Genomic DNA, 22,518 nt, shown 5'->3' on the forward strand with positions numbered 1-22,518 from the left:
ATCAGTTTAATTTCAATGCTAAATCTTCCAGTTTCATTCCATTTCCAGCTCTGGTGTTTGGGGGGATTTACAGGAGTCTTGTAAAGACAGCTTACACTGACAGACATTTAGCAGTTTGTTAGGTTACAGACAACAGACACAGAGTGTGACTGTGCTAAAGAAGCCCCTCCTAATTAGCACATTGAACTACTGAGACCTTATCATAGGGTCACATTTCCTACAAGACCTCCTCATAAACAGGGGTACGACCTGGCCACCAGGGGGCACTTTTAGACCTTGGATAAAGAGCATGGGAGTCTACGTCTTAGGGTTTATTCAATTTAAACTTTGTGTTCTTTTTTATTAAAGATATACTTTTCTTGTTTTGCTTCACTTTACGTCCGTTGATGTGCAACAGCATTTAAGGAAATACTTTATTGTAGTCTTTAAATTTTAATTTGTACATTTCAAATCACTTGTCCTTTTAACTCCATAAACAAAATCAAAGACTTCTAACCTGGGTTAGTAGAAAAAAACCTCGTCTTAAACTGTCTAAACCTTTATAACTCTCCTAGTTAGAAATCTCTAGGAAATCCCTACAAAATATTTATTGAACAATAAAAGAAAATTAATTATTATAAATAATGTATTATATATTTTATCTGTCTCTCGCTCTATATATAAAAATATAGATATACTTGAATATTCATATTTCTTATAATCATGAATCATGTCATATGTATATATAAGTGTATATATAAAGAAATAGAAAAATATATAATTAATACATTGCATTACATATACATGAATATATAGAAATAAATTGAGTTATAAGTTAAGGATTAATAAGTATTACTAAAAAAATAAGAAAAAAATAAGATTAATAAAAAACAGTTGAGTTATAAGTTAAGGATTAATAAGTTAAGGAGTCAATCTACAAAAACACACAAACAGACAGAGACGTCTGTAGAAATGCTAGATTTCATCATTCGATAAAGACACTCAAAAATCAACAACAACAACAACAACACTAACAGCAGCAGCAGCAGCAGCATCACATCTGTCTCTGGACTGTTATTACAGGGGGCGACACTGGAACTCCTGCACTTCAGTCCAACTCAGCAGATTCCTGTGTTTTTCTCAGGTCTCAGGTCGACTGTGTGAGGACTGTTGGCTGTTGAGGAGCCACACGGAGGCCGTTGTTGTAGGTCCTGGCAGATACAGATACACGTGTTGCTGCTCTGCGCTCGCACCACGATTCAGTGGCACCTTGGGCGGCCATATTTCTCAGACTTTGCGTGCAGCAGCAGCAGCAGCAGCCACTGCGGTGTAGGCCTACGTTGGGAAATTAGAGAACACCTGAACTTCTCTACGCCGTTCCTGACCCACTTTTACATTTATTTTCAAGGCTTTCATCTACAGTTTCTTTGTGGTGTTTGTGTGTGTGTGTGTGCCCAAACACTGCTGCTCACCACCATATCACACCTAACAGAAAAACCCAATCACCCTGTGACTCAGGCTCCGCCCACTGTCAATATGAGCAGCATCTTAAACAAAGTTCAAACACATATACATGAGAGAAAAATGCTGCTGCTGCTGCTGCTGTTGCGTCCCAGCAGCCCACACTGTAACAGATCATAACTCTGAGAAACCTTTAGATTTATATTTTCTTCTTTTGTTTTTACTCACAAACTAAAAATTCAATGTTGAATCAAAAACAACGTATGAATCCAGTTTCTACAGGAATTTGCATTGAATATAAAGAACAGACAAATAAGAACTAAAACCTCAGAGTATTTTTTTATCTTCAGGATCTAAACCTTTATACAGACTTCTGCTCCCTTTTTTTAACTGCACATTCAGCGGTGGTTTCCATCAACACTTAGTTTTGCGATAACCATCTTATTTTTTTTCACCTTTTTATATTTTGAACTTGACAAAAGGCCTTAATAATTTGCTTTTATTCACTCTTTCATCCTTTATCGTTCTCAAAAACAATTAAGAATTTGATGGATGCTGATTTATTATATACTTCCATCACTTATTACTGTGTTGTTTAAGGAGCTTTTAAGAATTACCCTGTTGAAAAATATATTTTTATATATTTATTTATATATATTTCTCTCTCTTTATCTCTATCCTTTTGTAGATATTTTTTTTTTAATATTTGTTTCTACCTGTACAGATGAATGTGAGTTGACCTGTCACCGGGCAGAGTCAATCAAACAGTCTTTATATCAACTCCCTGTCATTTTAAATCCACTGAACTGAGTGTTGTACATTTATTCTATTTTTTGCGTCTTCCTTTGTACTGAGAATTTCAACTGAGCCTCTCTCGCATTGGCATCACATTCAGGACAAAAGCACGGCGTGTTCCAAGAGTAGTGATGTTGCTAAAACTAGCGGGAGAACAAAAGAACTGCGCCTGCTGATATACCATGTGTCAACTGGCCCGTGTGTGTGAGTGTGAGAGAGAGAGAGAGAGAGAGAGAGAGAGAGCGGGAGAGACTTCAGCCACATTGCCATTTTCTTATGCATGGGTGTTAACTGTAAAAAAAAAAAAAAAAATTAAAGCACATTGAGTTGATCATACAGTTTTTTTTTTCTTCCTTATCTCCACAGCTAATACTGCAGTACATTTAAATACACCTCACTCCTGCCAAGTGTTGCAATATGTGTCATTTAAAATAATTTATTTGAAATTATTCCGCCACAAAAATAAACTCTTTTTTTTTACCTCACATCTTAAAGACACCACTGTTTGTCAGAGTGTTTTAATTCAAGTCCAGACTGTATTTTCATGTTCTCTACTTTTATGGTTGTCCGCGTGCTTTCACAGCAACAGGAGCGAACGCCGTCCGTCCGCAGCCACTGCACTGTTGCAAAAAAAAAAAAAAAAAAAAAAAAAAAAAACCTGCACCGCCCGAGTGTTACTTGGTGTGTGGGGCGATGATGTTTCCAAGCTGGGCTGCATCATTAGGAAGTGATTCCCTCTAACAAGGGCTTTAGAAGCTGTCAGGAGACGTTCACAGGCAGGTTTCGCCATGTGAGAGTGTGAGGAGTCTTATCAGGGTCTTAGCTGTTTTGCTGCGCCTGTTTATAAAGAGCCTGCTTTATTTGGAGGGAAGGCATTCTAGCAAGGTCTCTACTGTTGCTGTGCGTCGATTAAAAGTGTTTTCGCGATTACCCGTAGTGAGTCTATTCCAGCCTAACAGGGTTACTAGCAGTTTTAATGAAGGGGAACAGTCATCACGTGTTGAAAGGGGTTTAACCGGGGTCTCGTTGTTGCCTTTTTGCTGTCTGTGTTTGGTGGCTGTGGTGGATGGCATCTCCACAGGGTTGGGTTCTGGTCTCCAAAGGTCAGATATGACTTTTCCACTCAGCGATTTTTTTTTGTCTCTCTCTTTGTCGAGCTTCTGTAAAATGCGTTCATAAAAGCTGGTGTTGACGTCTGTGTGTTCTTTCTCCTCTTCCTCTTCCTCTTCCTTCAGCACCACTGTGGCTTCTTCTTCTTCGTGGCTCTGCCCCTTTTGTTGGCTGTGGTCAGCCTTTGCATTTGCTGGTGTGAGTGAATTTCTTCACAGCTTCTCATGAATGTTTTTTTTTTTTAAAGTCCTATTCAACATTTGGTGCAACTATAATCGGCAGACAGCCACTCCACTACGACGGTGCAGACGTGTCTGTGGATTCACACATTGGAGCTTTCAGACGTGTCGCACTCTCTATCTCTAACTTCATTATTTCTCTCAGCGCTGCCACATTCATGCAGTTTTCCCATTTCAATCAGAGATACTTCAGATGAAATAACACGATCATGGATTTGTCACTTCCATCTCCCACACACCTCCGCCTCAATTAGGAATACAGCTGCACATGGCTATAAAACACGGGGAAACCTCATGTAGTTGCAGCCACTTGGTACGAACTGACAACAATTCTATTCTAAAATAAACTAATTCAGCCATTGACACCGAGCCTAATATCACTACCTTGCATTTGTTTTTATTTCTTAAAACTAGCTGGTATGTAGCATCGTTGCTATGCTACTGAATTAATGATTCAATTCCAAGATTAATCTAATTATTATTCATATTTAGGCAAGATATTTCTGCTAAATGTGTGATTATATTTGAATTTATTTAGTCTAGAGTAAAGGTTTTTATTTTATTTTATTTTAGCTTATCTTAAGCATTTTAACTTTGCCATTACTTTCAGGTATTTGTTGCTCAACTTTTTTTTGGGGGGAATTTTACTAGAAGTAAAATGTTGGGATCATCATTTTTTTCTTTGCTATTTTCACAACAATTTCTTAAAATGATTGGATCAAAAGTGCCAACATAAATCTATCTTGTTTGATTTTGTGTCTGCTCTCCTTTATTCAACCCGTGGTTCAGGTCCCAGCCTCAGTTCTTGGCCTGCTCTGTTCTGTCCCCGGACACATTACTTCCCTCTGTTATCAAATCAAGCGTCTACATCTCCAGCTCTGCAGCAGAAAATTACATTTTTGACACAACGGCGCATCTTTGATTAATATAATGTTACATCTGACTCTGCGCTCCCCGTCCTTCTGCGATGCCTCCAAACAGATAATAAACGCTTGACTTGTGAAGCTATAATGAAGTGATTGTCTCGCTATTGACATGGGAGCCTCAGACACTTTGGTGCACAGTACAGCTTCCAAAACCCGAGGCCCTCAGGAGCCTGATTATTACGCCGGCCATTAAAACGAGCTAATGTTCTGATGCCAGTGTTTCTCTCCAAAGGGACACCAGCTGAAATCCCTCCACACAGCTGCACAACAGACGTGTAAATTAAAGCCAAACATAGAAGAAAAATATCAAAACGTGGGCAGAATATCTGTAGCTGCGACAGGAGCCGTTCCTCTGTCTGTCATGTCAGGATTTTTAAATAGTCGTATGAGAAAAAAAAACTAAAACAAAAAAATCATGATTAGCTTACAGTCCATGATATTATAATGAAGGAATCCTACCTCTGATAATTATTGTAGGCTAATAGATACAGTAGGAACACTAGGACTGTATATTGTTGAGCAGAACATCTTTTAAAATTTAAATTAGAGTACTAGAAGTACTAAAATGACTTTGGTGTCACTTTAGGAACATGTGTCTGATGAAGACTTACACTGTACTATATACTATATACTATACTAATATTATCAGTAAATATAAATATTCATTTTCGATGGAAACTCAGAAAAACACTTTTTAAAATCTTTTTTTGAATCATAAATATTTTCATAAATATAATAACCATATTATGCTTGTTTTGTTATTTTAAAAACTGCAGATTATATGACAAAAATTGAGAAAAATATATTCATATATATTTCTATACAGTATATAGGGCATATATTAGCAGTTTCCGCCGAAGCCAAAAGACTGGCTGATGTTTACGAACCTCTTCTTCCTGATACCAATTAGCAACGACGGTGAACGTCTGATTGGTCTGATTTGACGGGAGTGTGACAGGTGTAAATTTCAGAAACACTACACACATTAATCCAATTAATTTTTAAAGCCTGTTCTACCCTCACTCCCCACCACCTGAACTGACTGACGGAGGACTTCGCAGCCAATTATATCGATTTTCTAAAATCATTTTAATTCTGCGATATTGTGTTAAAGCCCTAAGTGGCAGAGAATTAAAAGGTTAAACTAAAGAAAAGTGGGGGCGAAACGACAACGAAGAAAACACCGATGAACGTCGAGGCATAGTCGGGGGGTAGAGAGAGTCGGGGGTCCAGGGATGATGGTGGTAAAAAAAATTCCACTTTGAGAAATGTGCAAGATCTCATGCAGTTGCCTCTCTCTCACTTTCTATCCCTCCTCTCTGCTGGCGCTAAATCACACATTAGTACAGCCAGTGGATGTGTTGACAGTTTTACAAACAGAAATGTAAAACGCCATACTCAAGGGGGTCTGGGAGGGAGGGTGAGGCGAACGGGGCAGGAAACGAGCACGGCCAAGAGAGGCTGATAATGCCACGTTGAAACACCTCGACTGGGTTATTTTAATTACACCACTTTCACCGCTCCACCGTCAGCCGTAGCAGCGCGCTGGTGTCAGTGTATAAGGAGGAAGAGCCGAGAGCAGTGGGATTTCCTACGGCTCAGTGCCTGTTGCAGAGCGGATGTCAAGTGTGTGGAGGGAAAGTTGAGAAAAGATCTGTACTATTTTCATCCGTGCTCTATGTGACTCAGTGGCAATCAGCGTAGTTTCGGCTCGCTCCATTATCAGGGGTGGCCACAGGGGTAGTTTTCACCCCTCCTGACTCTGTGGTATCTACAGTAATACTTAGCCTTCTGGTGGTTAGGAGGTACTGCCCCTGCACCACTCTCACCCCCATGGTTTTTAATATTTAATATTTATAACAACGACCCAAACCGACTGATCTGAGAAACCAAAGAAACCGAGTGAAACAAAGCAACAACCAAAGTGTCAACACAGGACTTCCTCTATTCCACTCCTCTGGTCTCTGCTTCTCTACAGCTGTTTTTTTTTTTTTTATTGTTGTTGTCGGGACTAAAAATGCACGAGAAACTCATTTAACAATAAAAAAACATCAGGAAAGTTTATAAGTGGGAGAGGTCAACACAGAAGGTTACAATCTTAGAGAAGCACTGAACAGACTGAGCTAATGTTCAGGAGGAGGCGACGGTTTGATAAAAAAAGACCGACAATTATCACCACGGAAATAATCTGATGTGACAAAAGCCCTAAAACCAACACACAGATGAAAACCTGCTCACCTCCAGAAATACCTACACCACCTAGAGTAGGATTTAAATATCGGACAATAAAGATTCATGAATCTGGGCTGCAGGGGTGCTGTATGTGGGAGTCAAATATTAGAATATAATAATAATAATAATAATAATAATATAAAAGGTTATTCCCTGCAGCTCCCTGTTTGGATGAAAGAAATATAATAATAATAATATAAAAGGTTATTCTTCCAGAATTCCCTGCAACTCTCTGTTTGGATGAAAGAAAGGAAGACGTTGATTTTCTAGTGGGACAGGACAGTTGTAGACAGTGAGAAAATGTAAATATTAATGTCATAAGAGACATTTAAGTGACGCAGTAGGGACTAATACTTCAGCTGTGTGAAGTATACGCCGTGTACATCTACAGTACATGTTAGTAGCTGCTGGCTAAATGAGAGGCTCTTCACTGGCTGCAGTGAGGCTGGGTGAAGAGCACAATTGGCCCCAACTTGTCCTGGTGTTGGTAGGACACAATCCTTGTCTCACTGAAAGGCATCATTAGAAAGTGACAAAACTGCCGGGGGCGAAACTGGCCCTGCACAATGATCAGTTCGACAGACAGGGCTGAATTATACGGGGGAGGGACGCTTTAAAGGAGGGGGAGCAGGAGGGAGGTGGTATAGTACAAGACCCCCCACTGCTTTAATTACTGATGTGTGCGTCTCCCTATTAGCGGCACACCTATGGTCCACTGGCCACTCTGGGCCGCACAAAGCTGGAGAGAGGAGAAAGAACGCTCTGCAGAGAAGCAGGGACAGATAAAGCAGGGAGACACACACACACACACACAGACCGGGGTGCTCATTAGCGAATGGTAATCAGCGGTCGAGAGGTTGGGCACTCACCTCACAAAACGCCACATGTCAATTTGTCCCCTTCCATTCATGGGCCGCCTCTCATTTTATCCCGCTCCCTCACGCTCCCTTGTTGAGCAGAATTGGATGGAGCGCCGTGGGGGGAAACACTCGGAGGGAAACGTAAACACAGGCCTGGAGCGGGGACTCCTGCATCGTCAACAAGACGGGGGACCGCACTCCTCAGCTGCGGCCCCCTTGGCTTCTTGTCATCAGTCTCCTAGTACCACATAAGGCCAGTGTATTTCTGAAAATACTTAAAAAAGAAAACATTGGAGTTCACCTTTTTTTAGTATTTCCAGGTTTGACAACAGATTCACATGAACAGAAACCTGAAGATTTAATATTTTCTCCAAGAGATTTTTTTTAAATTACTTGGAGAATTTCTGGTCACATTAAAGTAATATGTTTTGTAGTAAAATTACAACATCAACAGTAGTAAGGACTACAAATATGGATGCCAAATATTTAAAAACAACTCCTTCCAGCAGAATATAATTTTTGTCTCCTTTTCCAAATAAAGTCACTTCTCATGGTTGACTAAACTTTTACAATAATTTATAAAACTTTCCCCAAAACTCTCTTTCTAATCAGACTAAAACCAGTCCAGGTCGGTCGTTACATCACGTACAGACACCGCCCTGTGTGTGTGTGTGTGTGTGTGTAAGACGAGCGCTGAATCTCTGAGTCCTCACAGTCTGACAGAACACTGCAGATCATATGGTCCAGTGGAGAACAGGAGAATATCTAATGCACATCAAGCCAATTTCATCTGGGCTGAAATTCAAAACTCAAATCAGATCTCCTCTCAGTCGAGTGGAGTCGACGCCAAACTCAATCTTACTTTGAAATGAGACCCAGTCGTCCTGGTGGATTAAAGGTGAATGATCACGCCTTGATGGTTATCTCCAGAGATCATCTCCATCCTGGCCTCCCTGTCTACATCTGTCTGCCACTCTTTCTATCTTTCTCTTCCTGTTTCTTCTCCGACTTCGTACGTCGTGTCATAAATCACTGGGTTCCTCTGGGGAAAACGGTAACGCTTTCTTTTCTGATTTAGACTTAAAACTCCTCAAAATATCTTTCTACCATTCATCGTATGTAAATGCAATCCCTGCAAAAACAATAACAAACTTATGAACAGAGCAGACAAATATACGCGGAGCTCATCTTTGATGTCTTTAACCAGTCCACGTCTTTTACACCTCCGTGTTCACAACATGGCGGCTTCAACAGCATTTAATTGGTATGAAAATAAAAGTGGTGAAACATGACAGAAACTACTTAGGGCCCGACTATTTAGACCCTTTATTACTGTATACTGTCCTTCAACCAATTATCACCAATCGGCTGCTCTGCGGCCCCCCCACCATCCTCCCTCCTAATGACTTACCCAGCTCCATGCAGCTGCAGAGGTCGATAAATACAGGTCCTAATCCGCAGTGGTGCAAATTGAGTTTTCAAATAAAAGTAGTTCACTTTGAGGAGCGCGGGGTTTTAAGCCCCCAGGTCTGTGCTGCCCCCCCGCACCCTCCCCAGACTTGGACAAATCCTCTCTGCTACTCTGCCATATTTATTTAGGAAATTGACATGTGTTTTACAAAACTCTACCTCAGGCCTTTGTCTGTGGGAGCATCTTGTGTGTGTGTGTTCTGTGTGTGTTGCGTTATTTGCACATAGTCAGGAAATGTCACCTTGCAAAGAAAATTCACAGCTCAAGCTGTGTGTTTGCCACATAACTGAAAGTGACTGGACCTCCAGAGAAGGAGATAAAAAGATGAGAAGTTACATCTGCTCGGACAAATCACTCTCTCACCTGATGGAGGAACACGTTTGGAGGAATCTGAGACTTCACGTCTCTGAAGTCATGACGCTGCACCAGGACGCTGGCCAGACTGAAAGACAACCACGAAAATGTATTGACACATTAGACGACTACTAATAACAAACATGAGTAAAAAAATATGAAGGCCAGAGCCAATCAGAGCTGAGTTTGTTGCTTGAACGACAGGATATCTGAACTGAGATCAAAACAAAGCAAAGAAGCCACCAGATAACATCTATATGTATATATATATTTAGATATAAAAACATATATATATATATATATATGTCTCAATACAAACAGAATTTAGTACTTGCTAAAAACTGCATTTTTGTCAGAATCCTTCAGGGATGCATGCATACTTCTAGAGAGAGTCCAAGTACCAGCAACGGTCCAGGCACCTTAGATTGAAAACTAATCTCAGCTATAGAGTTGAAAAACACACACTTTGACAAAAAAGGTAATAAAATATACATTAATATATACATGATATTGATGAGACTGAGCTACAATTCTCTGCTGCTCACATGCCAATATTTTACACGAAGAATTTTTTTTTTTTTCAATTTCACTTAAAAAAAAAACCCAGCACTTTATGAGAAATGTGTTTCTCACATTTTATACGTTGGAACCAACGTGTACAGTTTATACAGTGGTGGGTTTGATGTGGTCACGTCGTTTTGTCTTCTGGTGCGTCCAACCTGGCTCTGCTTTACACATGTTGCCTGCACCTACGCAGTCAATGCAGAGGTGTGTGTAGGTCAGTGCCTGGCTGCTGTGTGTGCTTGTATGGGTGTGTGTTTTACACCGATGAAACCTCTGAAGTTTGGAGCACAAAAACAACCAAATGAAGGTAAAGCTGAAGGTTAAAAATAAGACATCCTGTATTTAAACAGCTCACAGCTTCTGCCTCTGCCTGGGTGAGAAAAGGGGCCCAGTGTTTTAACGACTAGAAAAGTTCCGACTTCTAAAGCCTGAACAGTAAATGTTTCCCACACATTGTTTACTTCTAAAGCCTGAACAGTAAATGTTTTCCCACACAACTCTTTCAGTTATGGACTATGATGTATTTTCAAGTTTTCATTTCAAAACAAAAATGTTGCTGCAAAGACTTCTTGAAGGTTCCTGGCCCTTTAATAGTTCCCATCAGCTACGGTACTGTTTAATTGAGGTCATAAATGTTACATATAGATTATAGACATATACAGTCTTACCAAAAAGTGTCACATCATTTTTTTAATAAAATGGTTTCAGATGTTTTGGGTCAAAGCTATAACAGGAGGAGACCAGGAGAAAAATCCTGTTTGTAATCAATGTGAAAGATTGAAAGATGAGGCTCCGTTGTGGTTTGTGGCTGCGTTCCAGCCAAAATTTGGGTGGAAATAGTCGAGAGTGACGGAATAACATGTCATTCAGCACACTCAGAGAATGACACTCGATGTTGAAGAAAGTTTCGATAGTTCATCAAAAAAAGTTTCAACAAAAGGAACATTTCAGACCTCCTTTCCCAACACTGGATGTTTGAAAATTCCCAGTGCAAAAAAATTCTAGTAAAACCTAAGCTTCCGTGCAGTTGACAGTAAATATCATCTTTTAGTTCTTGGCTTCCCCGTCTCCAAGTGTCTCACGCTCCTGCAGCGGCAAGGTGAGGGTGAGCAGAGAAGTGATGCTAATAGTCTGGGAACTCATTTAAACACACAAACAAATGAGGTTAGATTTTCTTGCCTCCGCAAATGGGACAGGCGGCAGAGTCTATTGTACGGCGTTGGCAGCCAGCACACTGAATGGGGTGAATGGGGAGCTGCGGTGCCCTCTGTGTTGCCCCAGCTGTCTTGGACTGACGGTAGAAGAAGGAGGAGGAGGGAGGGGAGGGGAAGGGGAAGGAGGGTTTAAGAAAGGATGGGTGCGGGCAAGTTCAAGAGGCCTGACGATTTCAAAAAACAGACTGAACAGACTGCCGTGTTAGTCATCGTATCTAAACCAGCCCAGCTAGCCAGCCAGCCAGCCAAGAGGTGGGCTGCTGCGTTAACACCAAGCGCCACGGCTAAGATCATGCTAATTAATGCAGCCAAATGAGATCAGCAACAGAGGCCCAGGCCGGGGCCATATTGCTAAATAGCCTCCGCGGGTACATGGTCTGTGTGGTGTAATTACCACAAGGCCGCTCCTCACTGCTGCCTTTATGTTCCACTCAAAGTGATTTCATGTCCTCCAATTCTTTTTCATCAAAGGTGATGAGTGGAGTCTGTCGATGGTGAATTTTCTTTTTCATGTTTGTTTTTCGGGGCGGGGGGGGGGGGTTTGTCAGTGTACTGATGTAGTCGTACCGCATGTCAGTACAACCCGACCCATCACGCAGCCCACCCACAAACAACGTCAACAAAGAAATATCGGGAGCTGAAATAGAACAACGTAAATCAGTGTCACCTCGCCGTCGCCGCACACAACAGTCAGATGTTGTTGTTTTTAAAATGACCTTTTTACTTATCTGTCAATGTTTGCTAACATTTAGGTACAACATTCATCTTAAACAAAGCTATTTCTGAGGGAACTTTCAGCTGTGTTCTCGGCATTATTTCTGTCAAATAATTAGACGTTATCATTAACTAGGTGGTTATTTTCACCTGTCCTCTGGTTAGGAAGCTTTTCATCATGTTTTACCGTAATCAAACGTTATGTTTTTTAAAAGTTCTTTTACTTCATATGCAGTTTCTCAACTGTTAACATTTTAATATCATGCTGATTTAACTGATAAATGAAGTCAAACCCAAGGACACACAAATGAGGTTAATCTAAATGATGAACTACAAAGTGAGTCGATGTGTTCTCAGTTAAATATCTGCAGTGGTGATGAACTAAACACTGTTCTGGCTCGGATTTTGGTAATTGGGTTTATTTAGGCGTTGATTAATGGTGTAGAGAATTGTCAGTTTCACTGGGATGGAGGTGTATATGACACATTGTTTTTTTTTTCTCTCCTCTGAGGAAAGCTCTTCAAAAACTAAGAAGTTCATGAAAAGAATACCAGACTGTTGTGAATTTCAAAACTCACCTTTTTTTGACAGCTCTTGGTTGCATCATTCTTAATTATAATGAATAAATTACACTAATGGCTTTCACCTATGGTGCAAATGATCAAGTGTCAGTAAAGCGTTAAGGGTTATTCTATGAATTAAATGTAAATAAATTGCTAAATGTCTCTCTCTCTCTCTCTCTTTCATACTCTCTCTACCACTGTAATCCCCTGATTCAAGTCAGCGTGAATACAGACACCAACAACCATTTGGTGGGTAATGTAGCAGAAGCCTCTTATTGGCCGCCACCGTAGTGCCACCCTCACTCTGTCAAAGGTGCCACATTTAGCCCCAGGCTTTACTACTCAATCACTGCTTGTTCCATGACCAGCAGACCAGCAGGGTCCATTAAAGCCTGACCGGCCCTCCACTCCCAGCCTCCCCTCCCTCACTGTAGGGGGAGTCGGAGTCCACGTCCACCTACAGAATATGGACCACCAGCATTAAGACCAAAATCAACCATAACAACAACTTTAACCAAGACCCTCATAATTAACATGTTAATCAAGTTAATTAGTTTGTGACGACCGATCAGACTAATCTTTATAATTCATTTTAGCACATGGGCCGAACAGTTCAGAAGTTTGTCATTTGCACAATGTTTTTGTTTGATGGAGCATCTGAAGATTCTTCATTTTCAATTAACAAAGTACAGCAGAGGACGACCACAGTGACTGCAGCCTATACTGGAGAATAGAAGAGTGCACCAGAGCCGTATAGATCCAGCTTCTAGATTAACAGGTCCAGCTGGAGAGGAGGTGAGAATCCAGGGTCAGGCTGCGACACGACTCCCTGACTCCTAATTTAGAGATTCTCATTTTCAGTTTCTGAAGCGAGGGCAAGAAATCGTACCTGTGAGAAGCCGTCAGGCAGAACAGGAGAGAGGTGTCTGAGAGTCTGTTTCTGTCGGAGGCAGAAAGCTGCTCAACTACCTGTCTATGTGGAAACACTCACAGCTGAAGTCGTAACCTGTAGCCGCAGTGGTGCCAATTTAAATACAGTTCTGACTGTACTGTATGAGGGGAAGGTAAGACACAAAAAAAATTACGAAATTAACAAAGACTTTTCTTCCGAATGTGGTGTTTGCATCTGAGAATTCTGGGTCACAACCTGTTTTGAAAAAACAAATAAAATGTTACAGAGCTCAACGCAGTTCAAAGATAAGTTGCCAAAATCAGACGTTTAAAATTACAACAGGTCTGTTAGAACTTTTGGACTCAACCCTGTATTATCCAAAAATTAATCGTGTCTTTGGTGCGATTTGGACAAAAAACATCTGCAGAACAACAACCCAGCAAATTACAAATTTGCTCCGTCATCATTTTGTTAGTCATGTGGACTCAGATTTCACCACTTACTGAATGTAACCACAGTCTTTGTGGCAATCGTGTCACTTTCCCCTCGTTCACAATTCGTCATTTTACGCATCTCTTCATCATGTCATTACAGAGTGGAACACACACGCCCCATCAGCGACATCAGTGCCACCTCCCTCTGTGAAACTCACACACACACACACACACAGTCTGTCTTCATGTCCCTCAGTCCTCCGTCCATCACTGCTGATTTTTGACTCTGCAGAAAGGTCAACTTTGAGGAGGCGAGACAGATCGTTCTAGGTCTAACCTCCTCGCTAAGTTGTCAAGACACTGTGCTCATGGAGGGCATTAAAGATGGACCAGAAGAGGTCAAAGGTCAGCTGCCACAGAGAAATCACAGAAATACCTAAAACAAATTGGAAAACTACCTCAACACTAAAAACAACTATTTTATTAAACAATAATAGAATTGTCCTGTTGTTCTTCGAGCTGACTTCTGAAAGTTGATGGTTAGGTATTGGCAGGAATTGAAGAAAGCTGCTAAGAATTGATGAAACAGATCGTGGTTATAGCTGAATTAATTAGCCGACAATCTTTCTACCAGCAGGTGTCGGGGGATTTGGTTTGTCTCACGCGTTACGACGACGCGTCTCTCCGTGCGTTAGCCCCCTGCTCTGAGGGTTCACTGAAGCAAAGAGACGACATCTTCACTTTCCACAGAGAGCGTCACAGAAGCTGGTACAGGAGACACACACTCACACACTCACACGTACTGTAGTCCCAGGACAGAGTCACTGTATGACCCCTCCACCCCAGTCCTGCCCCCCGTACTGCTCCTGCTCCCTCCACCTTCTCCTCCTTCGCAGCCTCTGAGGAGAGGGACTGTATTGAGCGGGAGCCTGAAACCGTGCTTGTATTGTCAGAGGACCAGCACTTACCTCCACTGGAACATTTAGTGCTGTCCTGTTGGGTCTGGACAGAGAATAGCACTATACAGTCACTGATGAATTGCTATTTCTGGACACGTTACACACGCGCTGCATCGTATGGATTACTGCACCAATCTGAGCAGCTGAGATTTTTATACAATGATTAAAAGAATAAAAAAAGAAATCTGTCTGATGTAGCCTGTAAAACAACAACTGTTTTGATGGAGACATTTGAAACTGTTAGCATTAGCATTAGTCACTTTAGGGTTAACAAAATGTAGTTTGAATTTCTAATTTGTTGTCTTTTTCTGAAAATGAAAATATTTTTTAAAATTTGAAAATATTACTTTACATTTTATAGTTTATAGATCAATGAATTGCTCACTTTTTAAAATGTATTTACTAATACAGTTATTGATTTTGTGGCTGGGGAAAAAACTCAAACATTTTTTTACAGAAAAATTACTTTTTTATGTGGTTATATGGTAAATATAATTTATTCATTGTGGAAATTACTAGTAATATTTTGTAATAATATGTTGATGTAAAAAAAACCTTATTATGGTCCAAACTTTTGGAAGCTTATTGTCAGTTATTTCGTCGTGTGGCCATTTATGGTTTTGATTTTGCATTTATATAAAATAAAAAAAGTTAATCATCAACTAAGTAATTAACTAAGTGATTTTGCATTTATATAAAATAAAAAAGTTAATCATCAACTAATGTAATTAACTAAGTAATCATTTGATCCACCAACTTTTTGGTTTTGATGACTTGGTCGCCCTGAACACTGATACTGCGCCCACTGTTGTATTCCACCTCTATGTAGACATGGTCGCTCCTATTATTTAATAATAAGGTGCCAACTCTGCCCTTCAAATATCACCTGTGGGATTTCCAGTGGTGTGTGTGTGTGTGTGTGTGTGTGTCACATTGGTGTCTCTGCACCAGAGCAACACCTGCCAGAGGCTCTGACTGTTTATGACAAGGACTGTGTGTGTGTGTGTGTATGTGCTTTAATGCAGATAGTGCATGGAGCACAGCCAGGTTCACACACACACACACACACTCCTCACACACACATCACCAAACACATACATCCAGACACACGAGTAAATGCAAATTTTTTTGTTATTCCGAAAAATTCCACAAAAGTCATCCGTAGTGGAGCAGCACTGATCCATGTAACAAACACTTCTAAATGGTCAGACATCACACCTAGGCTGTAAAAACCACACACACACACACACACACACAGGTGGATGTAATATCCCCAGTGCTGGTGTGTGATCCGTGTGTCTCCCTGCAGGTCGTGCTGGCGGTGCAGGTGCCCAGCAGCTCCTATATTACAGCAGTAGGCAGGGGAGCCTGGCAGAGGCCCCGACTACAAAGTTCAATATAAATGAACAGTGGGATCTCCCAGAGACCTGGCAGGAAAAAGCTTAGCAAAGTTAAAGCCTCAGCAGCCCGTCCTGGCTGCCCAGGCCGGTGGAGCCACACGCGTGTTCACTACATATGGGCACAGAATTCTTTTGTAGGACTCATCACTGGAACAACTCGCCACAGAAGACAATACGACCACAAAGACAAAAACCAGAAAAAACCACTAATCTGGAAATTCAAGCAATAATCAAACTGAATCAGTAAAACAGCCAAAAAGAAGATATATTAGAATAATTAGCGCACAAAATAATAATTTTAAAAATTCAAATATTGTCCCTGAAAAAATTTAAATTAAATAATAATTTTTACAGGATTCAGGAATCAGTCAAAATTATATATTTTTTAATAAAAAAAATATTTAATTTTGATATTACAATCATTTAGGTAATATTAGAATTCTAATAAATATGAGATTTATTTTTAATGATAAAGATAATTATGAGTAATTATGAGAATTCAAGATTTTTTTAAAAATAATTGAGGAATAAATTAAAATTCTTCTGATTAGTGACTGTAAAAAAAAGCAAATTCTTAGGATTAAAAAAAAACTTTTTTCTACGTAATTATAATTTTTTTTTACAAAACTTTTGTGAAACGTCAAGATTTCATATTGTTTTTTTTTTTCTAATTTGATCATTCTGATTTGACAGTGGTCTAACTGCACTCCTGGTCTAAGATGGAATCGATGTATGTAATTATAAAAATACATTTTTTTTTTAAATGTTCTTTTTAAATTGAAAAATTCTCTCTTCTTTTCCGCCCTGCTCTCCTTGCACCGACTCTTCTGACTGTGCCTGCATTGCAGGGTTGCTCCCCTCTTCAGATGGCTGTGGACGCAATAATGACCCAACAGATGGGTTTATTAGAGGGTGGTTAAGGCAGCCAGCGGGTGGTTGGTTCGGGGTGAAGCTGAAGCCCAAGTGCCAGGAGCAGCGGGTGAAAAGGAGAGTGACAGGAAGCAAAGTGACTCCGACTCTCTCTCTGTGTCTGTCATCGGTTGTTGATCTGAGAGGCAGAATCTTTCCCCCGTTATGAACCCGCTGCCTGGTGTGTGTGTGTGTGTGTGTGTGTGCTGTTCTCCGTCACACCCACACATATGTGCGCTCCTGCTTATGTAACGCGTTCATTCATTGCTTTGTGTTTCTACATTTCGGTACATATGCCCGGCCGCGACACATGTGCGTCGCTTTTGACATGCAAATGAGATGCAGCGGGCTTTGTTAGCTACCTGTGTGTTAAGATGTCATCTGTCTCTTTTTCTGCCGTTCTCCATTCATTCACCCGAGGCACTGGTGTGCTTTGTGTGTGTAGCCCCAGGTGTCAAAGGAGGTTCTTCAAAACCCTCGTTAGTGTCCTGGAGTGTGTGTCCTGTTGTGTGTGTGTGCTCTGCTGGAGCATCTCTATACAATATGGGCCACATCAGATCATACAGAGACCTCATTATTCCCTGTGCTCCACGAGGGCTCTCCAACACTTGTTAGCCTTGGCTGCTCAATAGAGTTGATTTAACAGATAAAGACCAAGAGAAGAGGGACATTAACTCCGGCATATGGACGAGGCTCAGCCGTCAATGAGGAGGAAGTTCAGCAAATGAGCCTCTAATTGCCAAATTAAATGGAAGGTCCAGTTTTTTTTTCTTTCAAATATTTGCTGTGAACTAATGGTAAAATCAAAGTTATGCCGTTACGCCAGTGAGACAGAGTCTGTGATCATCCCAGAATCAGCCTCAGAGGAGCTGCTGCGCTGGCCCTGATGGATGTAAGGCACACGACTACTGAAGGGATGAAATCAAATGCTTGTTAAGTCTCTCACCTCCAAAATCCATACAACTCCCCCCCCCAAAACCCGCTCCTTTCCAGCTCTTTTCACAAAGGTCATCCAGCCCTCACTTCTGCCTCATGCAACCATCAGTCCTGGACCCTCAGATAACGTTTTAACATGGAACATGACCATCTAAGGCAGGTCACCTGATCACCTTTGGTACAATTTATCAAAAGTGCACTCACACACTTTACCAGGACTCAGGATTCTTTACCCTGGGGGGCAAAACTACCCTGACCCTATGCTGCAGATTCTTGGCCTGACTGTGGTGACACCACTGTTTCTCCTGCATGACTTCCATCAGTTTCTAATGTCTCACAGTTTGACCTGCAGCACAGGTCAAACCTGAGTCCAGACACGTGGAAACTCAGACGCTGAGCCAACGACCTCCATCACAAACTACAAAAAACAAAATCTACTTTTGACAAGAGAGACTGGTGAAATCTTTCATACTACACATATGCCCTAAACATGGGAAGATGAGGTTTGCACCAAGAACTAATTGGCATGACAGTGTGAGCCCCCCCCCCTCCAATCTCCCACCCTGATGCATTTTACTGTTAGTCCAGACATGCCATCTCTCTAGTCCTTACTTCCCTGTCCCCTCATCGTCCATGTCATCCTCCTTTAACTCTCACTCACACCCCGCTGCTCCACCTCAGTGACGACATCCTAGTAATGGTGGCCTTTGTTTTTCTTGGCCCCGGCGCCAGGATTTGTCAGGACGCATTTCCTGCCCGCGGACCGAGGCAGCTGCCGCTGCGTGGCAATCTGGGCTCACTTCTCAGGCAGCTAAACCCTTTGACACTGTGCTTTTTAATTAAAATTACATTATGATTAATCAGGCAGAAGGAGGGGGCGCCCTCCCCCTCACTCGCGCTCCATCCTCCTCCTCCTCTCTCCTCCTGTTTAGTTTCCAGGCAGGTTTGATTACAACCTGTGACGGACGCTGCTCACTGCCAAGCTGCTAAAGATGTGCTGGCAGATGCGGCAGCATAGCCAGCTTGTCAAGCCCCGGGGTTGCAGGCGACCAGAGAGACAGAGGGAGAGAGAGAGAGAGAGAGAGAGAGAGAGAGAGAGAGAGAGAGGGTCAGAGGGAAGGGCTGAGGGCAGAGGAAAATGAAAAAGAAGGAGCAGTCGAAATATGACAGGAACAAATTATTTCAGGAAAAAAACAGGGTGAGGAAACAAAAGAAATGAAAAGGTTTCTCCCCACAGACAGTCTACAGACTGTGACAGGTCGTCAGGTAGACTGACAGCCGGTATTGATCTGGAGAGCTCTCAGACACTCGCTCAGAGGAGGAGGCAGTGAATCGTTGTCTCCCCTCACTTGTACAAGGTGCTTGAAAACACGAGCCTGTACTTAGCTCCTGTGTCTGGACGTCTACCGTGGGCCCTTCATGTCACAGGTGAAGTGGTTCGAATGTAACCTGCAGCTGCATGTACGTGTCTGTACCTCCATGTTTGCTCAGCCAGGCTGAAATAGTCATGTCTGAAGAATGTTGAGACATAAAAACAAAAGATCAACCTACAACACACAGGCCTGAGACGACAACGGACGACGGCGGAGTGACAGCAGAGAGAGGAGAGACGCCCCACACAGAACAGTCACATTACAGGTCAGATCATAATGGTCTGATAAATTAACATAAAATTTTCACATGTATAATTTTAACATTAAATGTCGTTTTGTGTCCTAATGTCTTAAAATTAATTACTTGATCATTTTTGTTAAAATTGATAAGTCTGACCTTTATTTATCTATATAAGCATCTAGTAGGTAATACCATGCAACAGGTTAGGGTGATAAAGGAGAGATAAATATAAATATATGGATTTGGTTAAACCCATTTACTTTATCTATATTCTGTGGTAAATATATAAGTTTTATATATATTTAAGTCTTATATCAAAGATTTGTCACATCTCTATGTCAATTAGAGTTAAGAGATTTGGGAATCTCTCAAAAAACTAAACTTAATATCAATTAGAATTAATGTTGCCAAATAACAGGATACTTTTATTTAAAAGAAAATTCCTAAAAAGGATGAATGCAGATTTTTCTGCCAGTATTTTTTTTTCTTTTCTGGTTTTGGCCCGTACATTTTTACAAAAAGTCCGACCGTGACTCATCTGTAGGCCTAACTCCAGTGTTACTGATAAAGTAAACGATTCCAATGAAAGAATTCTTCTTTAAAGGTTAAATTCGTTTTTAATTTTTATTATTATATCCGTTATTGCTCATCTCCTTGCCAAGCTCTTACCACTTCAGCCACCTGTAGTCAGTGTCCTGCAGCCACATTGACAGGCAGTATTAAAAGTCAGTAGGTGGTCTTTCACTGTCACTCAGCAGAAGCCCCTCATTAATTAAACAATCTCACCAGCTCAAACGGGCCGTGCTGTAGTATGGAGGCAGTGACAGATAAGAAGCAAGTTTGGTTTTTATACAGCAGCATCTATTGTGAACGCGACGACTGAAAAACAAAGTCCGTCCGTGAGGTCATTCCCGGCTTCTTGTGCACACTTGTATGCACAAATGCTGGTTCGTGTACCAGCGCATGCCCACAGTGTGTGTGTGTGTGTGTGGAGTGGAGTCAGGCAGGTGTGCAGATGCATGTGCATATGCTTGGATTGTCAGCAGATCCACGCTCTGCCACCGTCCTCCCTCTGACCTGACCCCGCCGTGAACTCTGCCGCGGCCGCGATCCATACGTATCGTTTACCCGACGCCCTCACCGCCGTCTCGCCTAATGCACGGAGGCGTGAAACACCTCATAATGCTCAATCACAGCGGGGCACAGCATGCTAGTAACTATCCAGAGTGACAGCACATGGCCAGGGAGATGGCCGGCCGAGGGAAGAAATGCCACATCGCCCTCAGGGAATGAGAGAAAGGCAGAGGTGGTGGTGGAGGTGGAGGGGTGAGGGTAGCAGAGGGGGAGGAAAGAACCAGAGGAGTGGAGTGTTTAGAGAAAAAGAATCAGGGCTAAATGGAGGTGAAGATAGTTGGAGTCCACTTTTTATATAAACCTATTCAAAAATGCTGTGTTTTAATGTCAATATTATTTACAGCAGAAACAGAAAAAAACATGCACTACTTCTTTTTAACATCCTCCCATCAGGACTTGACTTCACAGACCATTCTGACGTACAGCGGACCCTGCTGCCTGACATCTGCTCATGCACAAAGATAACAATTCTAGCAGTGGTAATAACTAGTACTCCTCACTAATCTTACTGAGGGGCTGAGTTTGCTTATCATAGCATGAGTGAAAGAGTAGATTTTCAACATTTTAATATATAAAAGTCAAACTTGTATGGTTTTTTTTTTGAGTAATATCAAGTTCAGACAAATGTAGAAAGGAACACAGAACCACGAGAGACCAGTGGCAGTGATGCAAAAAAAGTTGCCATTTCTTGTATCTAAAGCATAGATACAGTACAAACTCCCCACAGTGTGAACTGTGTTAAATAGATCATTTTAATGCAAGTGAACAGGCTGCAGTTAAAGGTAAACTAAGGCAGGGTTAAAGTTTAAAAAAAATTAGAAAGTAAGAGTGAGGAAAAGACGGAGAGGGAGAGAAAGAAAGAGAGAGAGAGAGAGGGGGACGCAACAGACGGAAGTCACACTTGTGAAGAGAGAGAGAGGTGTGAAGGCTTGATCACATCTAAAGGCAGCTTTTTGGACTGCTGTTTTAAAAGCATCAACGTGACGCCTCTCAACTGTTTTTTTTTTATCTCAGAGAGACTGTAGTTTAGAGTTAAATTTAAAACTAGCAGAGGAATAATAAAGGGAAGTCAACTTTGACCGTGAGAACGCGTAACTAGAGCCTGAACAGCGGTTGTGAGTGTTACAATTTGACTTTTTTTTGTGGATTTAATTAACGTGTACGCAGGGCAACCATCATCTGAGAGTCATTATCCCGACTCGCTGACACCTTCTCCACTTGTAAAAACCTGATTGGATAGCATCTGAAGAATTTTACACATACATACATAAGCTTAAAAAATGTGTGAGACACTGAAGTTGGCACAGGGATCCATCTGATGTAATTGAGAAGCAGAAAACACTTTTCCCTCAAAGTCAGGGGACAAATTTTCACTCAATGTAAACATAAGAGAAGAGACACGCTTCGACTCTGGCAGAGTCTGCCTTTGTCCTTGTCCTTGTTACTGCCCTGTGGACTCGTGCCCAGGACCCAGACCTTTCCTAGGCCAAGCTGCCCAATGGTCCAGTTAATCATATGCAGCGCCACGAGGAAGTTTATGTTGGCCTCTGCCACCGTAACCGCAGAGTGTGGAGGCCAGAACCACAGCAGGGGGCGGTGGACTGACAGACTGGCTCGTGATCAGAAGCCTTGGCTTGGATCTAAGGATGAGGCGACCCCTAAGAACCTGAGGTTGGTAGCCACCATCCCTCCTCCACCAATGTCTAGGTCCTGCTGAGGGGCAACTGACCCTCTGACTGTGTGGACAGAGACCCTGCT

General features: G+C 41.6%; 1 protein-coding gene across 1 annotated transcript in view; it reads right to left on the reverse strand.

Annotated features, from left to right (window-relative positions):
* The window catches only part of rbms3 (RNA binding motif, single stranded interacting protein), a 307,360-nt gene that overhangs the window by 280,479 nt on the left and 4,363 nt on the right, over positions 1 to 22,518 (reverse strand). Inside the window, exons 3-4 of the mRNA XM_025065109.1 lie at positions 9,437 to 9,515; positions 7,612 to 7,876 (exon numbers count right to left, since the gene is read on the reverse strand). The gene's annotated coding sequence lies outside the window, so the exon portion shown is untranslated. The remainder of the gene's footprint in view (positions 1 to 7,611; positions 7,877 to 9,436; positions 9,516 to 22,518) is intronic.

Source organism: Cynoglossus semilaevis, chromosome 18 (genome assembly GCF_000523025.1).
Source record: "Cynoglossus semilaevis isolate Cse_v1.0 chromosome 18, Cse_v1.0, whole genome shotgun sequence".
NCBI classification, from domain to species: Eukaryota; Metazoa; Chordata; class Actinopteri; order Pleuronectiformes; family Cynoglossidae; genus Cynoglossus; species Cynoglossus semilaevis.